This window comes from Metopolophium dirhodum, chromosome 1 (assembly GCF_019925205.1).
Source record: "Metopolophium dirhodum isolate CAU chromosome 1, ASM1992520v1, whole genome shotgun sequence".
Taxonomy (NCBI): Eukaryota; Metazoa; Arthropoda; class Insecta; order Hemiptera; family Aphididae; genus Metopolophium; species Metopolophium dirhodum.
This window is the reverse complement of record NC_083560.1, coordinates 57,307,477-57,317,761: the sequence shown is the minus strand read 5'-3', so window position 1 is coordinate 57,317,761 and position 10,285 is coordinate 57,307,477. Positions and strand designations below refer to the sequence as shown.

The following is a 10,285-nucleotide window of genomic DNA, read 5'->3' as shown; positions in this document are numbered from 1 at the left end:
TAATATGAGAAAAAACATAATACAATTAGGGAAGAGCGTGATGAAAAAATCTATTTCTTATTATGTTGTAATTCAAAAACGAATAACAAATTGTAAATACTTGAATTTTTACCAAATGTTTATATTGAGATTTTCTATGCAATCATGATGGACAATGCAGTCATTGTAAAAATATAATAATAATGCAGGACTTGAAACCGATATTGGATACCGATTTTCAATACCGGTTATAACCATTAAAAACCGAAATGGATATTAATATATTATATACTATAGCCAGGGCCGGATTTAGGGTGGGCCCAGGGGTAGACCGTAGACGGTATAGATGTGTACACTGTATACAGTGTACCTACACTCAGTCAGCAGTCTTCACTCTTCAACCATACAGTATATTATTTTGGTCGTGATAATTATCCAAATTAGTTCTGTTGGAATTATAAACAAAACACCCTATATAATATTTTAGAGTATAAGTAATATATTCACACTGTAGTTCAGCAAACGCTAACTATACATTTTTATAATACTACAGCATATATGTCTTGTGTAGTGTATAGCCGGGTATACATAGTTAGTCGTTGATTTATATTACGCCTCGTAACACTATTGTACATCGTATCATTATACTTATTATTATTTACCTTTAACTTCTGTATATCTGTGTACTTCAACAAGTTCAATGTATTTTGTATTAAATTAAATTTTGAAACTCGACGATTTTCCATTAAGGGGGCTGCAGTCTGTGTAAAAAAAGTGACTTTTAAACCAAAAATCTAGTCAAAACTGTAATAATTTGGTTTGACGGATTTCAATTTTGAAAACGGATTAGGATTGATCAACAACATTACTAAGTTTAAATCGAGGCGATTTGTAATATTCTGAAAATTGTTAGTGTCACAATTAAAATGTAGGTCAGCGCATTTCGGTGGTCCCTTCGGGCCTCGGACAGGATAGTGTAATTGTACTGTATTCGATTTGAATGCAATGATTGCATTCGATAAAAAACGATTCTGAGCGGACGAGGGAATCTTTTTTATTTAATTTTGTTCGTTTCTTTGGTGATAAACAAAGCATTTTAAGAACAGCTTAAGAACGATTTATATAAATAGATAAATAGATAATTTATATAATTATAATTATAATTTATAATTAGGAAATATCATAAAAATGAAAAAATATATAAAATAAAAGAAAAAGCTCATAGTCGCTCAAATGTTTTGAAAATTTTACCATGTCTAGGTAAGGCTAATATAAGTAAACAACCAAAATTTCAAGTTTTTAACCAAATTACAACAAAAAAACTCCCAAAATTTAAATGTCTATAAATAGCTCAAAAATGGCTAAAATTTTCAGAATTTTAAACCGTAAGGAACAAAATCTAAAATACAACAAAAAATATCTCTTGTCATTTTTTATTTGAAGCAATATTTCTGGTAGAAAACGTCGTCCGTAACTATTTAATATTATAATATCGTGAAATCGTACGTTTTTTCTCTTTTAACCGCTTTTATTTCGAGTAGCATTTTGAAAATCGAAAAATAACCTGTTTAAAGTACCAGCTCAAGAACATTACCTTTCAGAAAAGATGCTATACTTGATACTTTTGAGCAAGTTTAGAGGGATAAAAAGTGTTTACAGAATAAAAAAGAAATAAACATCATTGTAAAACCATTACATTCCTCGCTCCGCTCAGAATCTAAAGTATGAATAAAAAATATCGTATTTTATATTTATAGACACAGCTGGAAAAATAGATTTTAAATCGATAAAAACCTAGTTATAATTTAATAATCTAATAGTTTAATAACAAATTGTTCCTGCGCGTATGTAATTAATTGACGTAGAATATAAATAACCGAGACGTACCGGGCTTAAATGCCTACGGATACAATTCCATGAAATATAAGATTGAAATTGTATGATACACGATTATAAATTTATAACTAGTATTTATAATCATTGGAATAATGTTTATAACCGAACAATACCGCAATTGTATAAAATATTAATCTACTTAAAATTGTAAATTTTTTATACATCTTAAAATACTTATAACTCGCTTTAAAATAAAAAAAAAACTAAAAAGCCCATGGGGTTGCCTAAATAAAAATCTAACCTTTAGATTTTATGAGAGGTCAATTCACTCTAATTTTTAAATTAACGGAGCTACACGTGTTTTGCTGAACGTAAAATTTGCTATGTTACGCACTTGTAAGACGGAGACAACACACGCGGGTCCTCTTAAACACGATCAACTGCGGGCGCCCGGTGCCGATGATATTTTGTCCTCTAAAACATACTCTGTGGGAATAACGATCTTGTAGAACCAAGGACTGTAGGAAGTCTTCTTCTTTCAAATAAAAAAATAATCATCAAAATCCGACAATTCTACAAAGCTTGAGAGTTATTCCCGTAAAGTCATTTTTTTCAATATAATACACCTTATCAACCCCCTTCCCCCTAAATAGGTATCAAAAAACTGGCACCGGGACTCTTAATTGTTTTTTTTTTAAATAATAATAATAATACTGGAATGAAACATTCACTGAATACTTATAATATGACTATATCGTCTATATGAGTATCGGTTGAATAAAATTTGTAGTATAAATATATTTTACTCTATAAATTCTCCATTTACCAAAACTATGGACGATCGTCATACACACCTCGCATATAATATTATGATTCTGGTGCACAAAATAGGTATAGTCTATAGGTGCCACGTCTCATCGCTTTTCTTATCAATTTATTTGTTAACCCATAATTGATTATCTTTTATATTATATAAATTTCGTATCACAGTGTTAGTGTACGAACTCCTCCGTAACAGCTCGATCGATTTTAATGACATTTTTTTTGTATATTTGGTAGGTAAAAATAGGTATAGCTATATAAGTATTTTTTACCCTCCTTCTACCAACCGGGAGGTGCTCAAACGGGGATTTTGATATTTATGGTGGAAATTTTGTAATTGGTTGCTATTGGTTATAGGAGAAATAATTATAGTATTTGTTTATACTGGTTGCCAATTATTATAATTTACATTAAATGAAGTAAATTGAAATATTGTTTACCAATTTAATTTATACATTAATCAATTTTGTTTCAATATTTATTGTAAGTTATTTGTAAGCGTGATTAAACCACATATTTCGATTGAATGTCAACTATTAAATTTTCAATAAACACGAAATTAAGAGGACGTTACACCCGCATGTGTACAGTGTTGTCTCCGTCTTACAAATGTACAACATAGCAAAAACTGTTTTGCGCGGGAAAGAACCGAGAAGGCTACAGTCATAAACTCATAAGTACTCATAACTAAGAAACGAGATTTTCACCACATATAAAAGGAGAACTTTGGCTGTGCAACGTTGTTTTTATTTTTTTGATATCACTTTTATGAAAAAAGTTCTTACAGATTCAAAAACCATGTGTGTCTGTGTTTTTCAAACTTGAATAACTATTTTTGTAGTTCTGATATTGAAAAAATAAAAACAACGTTGCACAGCCAATAAGTTCTCCTTTTTATGTGGTGAAAATCTCGTATGATTGTAGCCTTCTCGGTTCTTTCCCACGCAAAATAGTTTTTGCTATGTTGTGCATTTATTAGACGGAGAAAACGCAGCGGGTATAGCGTCCTCTTAAAATTAAACAATTAATATAAATATCAATTAAGTGTTTGATTTTCAATCTTTGATAATAATTAGGTACTCTTAGTATATTATTATATAATTGTATCTCAACAACCAGTTAGGTTTAAGTCTTTACTTTAGTTTTAGTATTACATAATTTGTTTTAACAATATGTTTATTTGAATTATATCCACTGAAATATACCTATTAATTTATATATATGGTGATAATATTTACAAGGTATAATTTATTTAAAGTATTAAAATATATGGGAGTTCCATATACTAACCTAACCTAAATGCAGCACTGACTCAAGTTTCATCTCGCTTAAAAAGGAATTTGCTTAATCTAAAGTTCCACTAATGATGATTTAATTATTAAAATTAAAAATAATTTAGTTTATTTAATTGTATTAAGTTATATAGATAGTTTTCATTAGCAACTAATTTCTGAATGGGAGGTATAAAAGTATTATATAAATATATAATATTATTAATTATATTAAAAACTCTTTTCTTTACTTAAATATTTTTATTATGAATAGGTGTTAAGTAGTGTGGGATATATTCTATACCATGTTTTGTTTGATTAAAATATAATTAAGGATTTTATAAATTTTTAAATGTTTGTGATTTATAAATTATATTTTTAGTTGAATATTCAATATACAGTAGATTGTGTAATTGTTATGTATCATTAATTACTTTCTAATTAAATAGTTAATTATTTATTAATCATATTGTAACTTGGTTCAAATAATAATGTAAACATAATTAAGGTTATTTTATAATATGCAGGTAAAATGATAATATTATAATATATGGGTATATATATATTATACAACATTAAAACATGTAACCATAGACATATTAATAATATTAAAGATATTATATTAATTTTATTGATATGTCTATGCATGTAACAGTGGTAACACAGGTATGCGTCAACAATTGTGTGTCACATTTTAATATCTTAGGTTATAACCTTAAAAAACTCTTATTATAATAAAAACAAAAAGTCTCATGTAATAGTATTTTGTAATCTTATATTTTACTTGATTTAATAAGCAGTATAATTATAATATAAATATTATAGGTATATTATATAATAAGTTATAAAAACTTTATTTGTAATTTATTTTGTTCTTCTCTAAATAATGAAACAATCGATTTTCACTATAAAAGGTATTATATATATAAATAAATATTACTCAAGTAAAATATAACATTACAAAATATTATTACATGATACCATGGACTAAAATATCTTGGTCCATGCATGAGACATATTTGTTTTTATTTTATAAGAGTTTTTTAAGGTTATTAGATATTAAATTGTAACATATGATTGTTGACGAATACCACAGCATTACCACTATTACAAACATTTTATGCTGTAACAATGAAAAACCAAATGGGAAAATAATATATCAATATACAATATTTTGTATGGAGTGAATGTATAATATTGTTATGATAATATTTTAGAAATAATGACTTACCTATGTATAAAGTGATAATATATGAGTAAAATATTCTAGAGCAATGTTTGATTTTCTGCCAAAAAGTGCACTTTAAACAAGCCTGGGCATAAACGTTTTAAAAAGTTAAAGTTAAGTTAATTTTAACTTTTTTTAAATTTAACTGATTTTTATTGATATAAGCTTAATAAATAATGAATTTTTTAATCAAATTCAGGTTACATTAATTTATAAAAATTACATAATAAATATAATGAAATTATTATTGATGATTCATATTGCATAAACATTTACTTATTATTTTAATCCATATTACTAACTATTTATAAACTAAAACAAAAATAACTTAAGTTAATTGCAAGTTTCCATATAACTTTTAACTTAACTAATTTAAATAAAAATTAGAATAACTTACTATTAACTTTAAACTTTTTAAAATTATTTCTATCAACTTAACTTAATTAAAAATTATCATTATCTTGCTAAGGCACGACTTTATATTGACAATATAAAAAAATTGTCTGGAAATATTCATATAATATTGTACAATAATTATAATTTTGTAATATGGTACTATACTAGAAATTGTATATCTACATACAGATATTTACAATACATGGTCTTAACAATAAAAAAAATATATATATAATTATCTATACTAAGTATTTATAAGATAAAAATATATAATATAATTATATATGTTTTTCTACAGTTAATTTAACTATAGTTTAATAACTACACAGTTTCCTTCATTTCAACTATATCAGATTCTTTGCATAATTTAAAAATATCACAAGTAAAATAGTAGTTAGTTAATTTTATAAAAATCACATCTCATGAAAATATTAATGTGTTCAGGCTATTTTGGTATAATTTTATCTTTTTATAACATTTTTAAAATTGATTATTTCTTATAGCTAATTTACAATAATTTTCTCTGAGATATTCTCAACATTTTTTAAGTCTAATATTAATAATTAAAATAATTAAAATTGAGTACATTTGCTATAGGCGTTCATGTTATCATATTATATAATTATAATAATGTAATATAGTGTATAATTCTAACTCAAAATTTGTTTTAATTGTTGTATAATTTGTAATTTCATTAATCATTATTTAAAAATGTATAACATGATTGTTTTAATATTTTATTTTTATATCTATTATGTGTTATGTTTAGTGTATATTTATTATATATATATATATATATTACGTTACAATTTTGAGTAATTAATACCTATACTCATAATAAGCATACTGTATGTAAACTTTGACATACTTAAAATAAAAAAAAACCCAGTTCATTGCCTTTCCAAATTAAAACGGTTGTTACTACTGTAATAATTAACATAGATGAATATTTATAAGTTAAAAACCTATATTAAGGTAGATCCATTAATGTCACCACATGCTTATATGAATTAAGTGGATGCCAGTGGTTGAACTACAAGTAGGTATGTAACAACTACATTGGAACTAAAATATATTATAATATATTATACATAGAAAAGTGAATAATTTATTTATTTATGATATATTTTTAATGCAAATGAGTGAAACAATGTCCATTATACTGAACACTGGAGTATAACATTATTATATTATCCTGTGTAAAGTATTACCAATATTGAATTGATTGCTGATTATCAAACCTTAATTGAACGTACAAGCAAAATTAATAATAAGATCTTTTAAATACTCGTACCTACCTAACTAATCATATTATGCTATTTCATGTAATCATATATTAGATATCTGTCGTTTTAAGATATATGTATAATGTTTATAAAATAAAAAAATTATTCCAAACAATTATTATGGAATGCTGATTATTAGCGTCGGTATTTTGGTATGTATTGTTGGTGTATAAATAATAAATATGTATGGTCAATAATCCGGACATTTATGCTTACTATCCTTGACTTTCATTAGTCAGGATGATTAGCGATCCACTGTATATACAAATAACAAATATTTTTACCCCAATAGTCTCATAGAAATACAAAAAATAATATTTATGATATAGTAAAACTGTATGATAAACAAATATAATATATAATATGCAAATTACATGGGCTTTAATAACAATATATTACTCAATTAATAAATATATTAAATATTATTTTAAAAATGTAATCGTTCAATTAAATCCTTAGCCTTTTTTAACTAGAATATTTCCTATTAAATAAGTTAAATACAACACTGTTTCTGGGTGAAACAATTAATTTTCTTTATTATGTTTGTTTATCTTTAATGTTTGTATAGTTTTATTTTATCTGACATACCATGTAATTTACAATTTATATAATACGCCTATTTTTTTGATTTTCTTTAAACAAATTTTCTTATATAATCTACAGTGTTGGTAATATTTGAGTAAGTATATAATATAAATAATTGAAATATATTTTACATAGACTAATCCATGTATCTCTAATAAATTAAACGCCCAGTCATTTTTATTCATTGTCCCTAATATTGGTTGTCCCGTTCCAGAATAGGTTCCATATTGCTGATTTGTAAATATTGTTGAAAATAAGTTGCAGACAGTTTTTGGTTTGTATTTTTCCAAATTGGTAGATAATAAGGCACTGGATACCACATCTAATCCTCTAAACATAGTAAAATATTAATAATAATATATAATAATAACATAACATCATTGATTATAAATACTAGTATTTTAATAATATCTAAGGCTCGGAAGTTCATAACTTTTTCATTTTTGTTGGAAACTCTTCATCGATGCTTTTCTAGCAAAAAATATGTTTTAAAATGTTGAAACATTTTTAGGATACATTTGTATTTGTATACAAAAATGATTGTATAATTGTTTATTAGTTCATCAACTTCTAAGCTTTAGAATAACAATTTACATCAATTAATAATGTATAATAATTACGTTAATGGTTCATGGAATAACATTGCTTTTGAATTAAGTATCAATTCTATGGTAATAGACAGTCTTCGGCGCTCAATCACTGATAATTTTCCGGCCAAAATGTGTTCTTTTTCTGAACAACTTATAATCTCATCTAATATCATATTGTTTAGACCTGAAAAATCAATTAAACATTATTACTGATTACAATATTTTAAAATGGAAAATTAACAAACTTAAAAAATTATATAGGTAAACTCAAATTGAAAAATGTATTTAATATTGTCATAATATTTACAGGTATGGAAAAAACTGTAAAAAAAAAAAATGAGATAGGCTCTGATAGAGTGTACAATTTTGTATTCGTTTAGTAAAACAGAAAATAAAATAAAAAAAACCATGCAATATATGTTGTACATAAGACCGTGCAAGATTTAAGATAATATAGTAGGTATATCTTAATACTTGGTATACAGAAACTGTCTGTATTGATAATGTCTCAGTGCGCTTAGTCCACTGTGTGAATGATAGCGTACCTAACAAATTAGTATTATTACAAAAAATTATGAACTGAGTACATTTATACTTTAGTGGTTCAAACATAAAAAGTTGAACTCTACTCTTAGAAGAAAGCGCTAACAGTTTAAAGTAATTATTATTTAAATATTTGGGACAAATGCAGTTTAGCTCTCAAGCGATTTTTTGGAATATTTAATTTCAAAATGTGTTTTTTCATGCATAATTTGGTGGTAAATTCAAAAAATTTTCAAAACTTCTTTTGGAAGTTAAGGTCAGAAAAACTTTTTCCAATAAACCTTATTTTATTTACCTATGTTTTAAAAAACAAAAAAAAAATTTATATGAGCGCGGTAAACTGTAGCGTCGTAGGCATGCGTAAGACACCAACAATCATGAACTTCATAAGGCTATAACTTAAAAACTAATAATTATCGCCAATTAATTTTTGCAACTTCATTCATAACTCATACATATACTAAGGTTTTTGAAAAAAAAAAAAATTTAATTTGTGTTGGCGCTAAACTTGATTTATTCATCGTTTTTTATTGCTAATATTTTAACCTATTTATATTCCAAACCAAAAAAATATAAGTTGGTTCTGATTTCACTTATAACTTCTTTGTGTTATTACACAGTGAATGAAAAAAAAATTCCAAACAATTGTTTGGGAGCTATACTCCCAAGTCCCAACCATTAATATTGTTTAACTAACCAAAAATTAAAGTTTAGTTCTTTTAAAAAAAATATACTGATTTATAATAATAAAATTAGTAATAACTGACAAGTGATAAAGTTGTAGAGGATAGTAAAATTATTCGGTAGTACAGATTATTTGAATAATTTTCAAAAAAATATTTTATGCATTCATGAATTTTATTATTTGATAGTACAAATTATTCGTTACTGCCCATCACTAGAGAGTACATCTTCATAGGTATGAGGTTGTAGTGTTTGCACGAATAAAATAAGTTGATTGGCTCACGATAAATATAATATTCATAAGAAAATAAGGCCACAAACTCACAATATGTTCTGAAAATACAGTAAAGAAATCGAGAACTGAGAAAGCAGAAGTTAGATTGGAGATACCTTACCTACTCAAGAATTATAGATAATAATTAGTAATTACATTAATAATATTATAATACATAATAAATATTATAGGTAGATAGTTTGATATAATAACTAATAAATAATAATAATATAAGCTTATATCATGATTATATTTTATCATAATATAGTATATACTAAGTTTATAGATCTGTAGTTATTAGTTGTTACTGTTGATAGGAGCAGAAAAGTTACCTACTTATTACAGTAGCAGTTTAATTCTTGTCTAAAGTCTAGGGTAGTAGAGTTTGATTGCTGGACTGTTGGAGCATTGAATATTGTCTATTGATATTAAAACATTTTATGGATGCGGTATTCCTATCTTCAGACGTCTAACTTACGCTTTTCGACCAACAAAACGGAGAGAGAAACGATGATTCTCACATAACAGAAGCTTCTGTAAAAGAATCTATAACCTTGGATGATAAAGCAAATTAAGATATCTTAATTATTCATACAAGAACTAAAACTAACTAAATCTTAATCTAGACTATTTCTAAATACTAGCACGTCAATTAATGTCATTAACTCATGCTAATTGATAGTCCATAGCGTTACCCCGTACCGTATTCGGGTATTCCCGTGCGAACATTGAAACCGATGCCGACCGCCGATCACCGACACTACCTTCCGCCGATCACCGACCACCACCAT

The 10,285-nt window shown here is 25.7% G+C and overlaps 1 long non-coding RNA gene across 1 annotated transcript; it reads right to left on the bottom strand.

Annotated features, from left to right (window-relative positions):
* Positions 1–5,871: 5,871 nt before the first annotated feature.
* LOC132935611 (uncharacterized) lies at positions 5,872–10,174 on the bottom strand. The gene is made up of 3 exons (XR_009663301.1): positions 9,831–10,174; positions 8,024–8,177; positions 5,872–7,733 (listed from the first exon to the last, which is right to left on the bottom strand). It is a non-coding gene; the product is annotated as an uncharacterized LOC132935611 (long non-coding RNA).
* Positions 10,175–10,285: the final 111 nt, after the last annotated feature.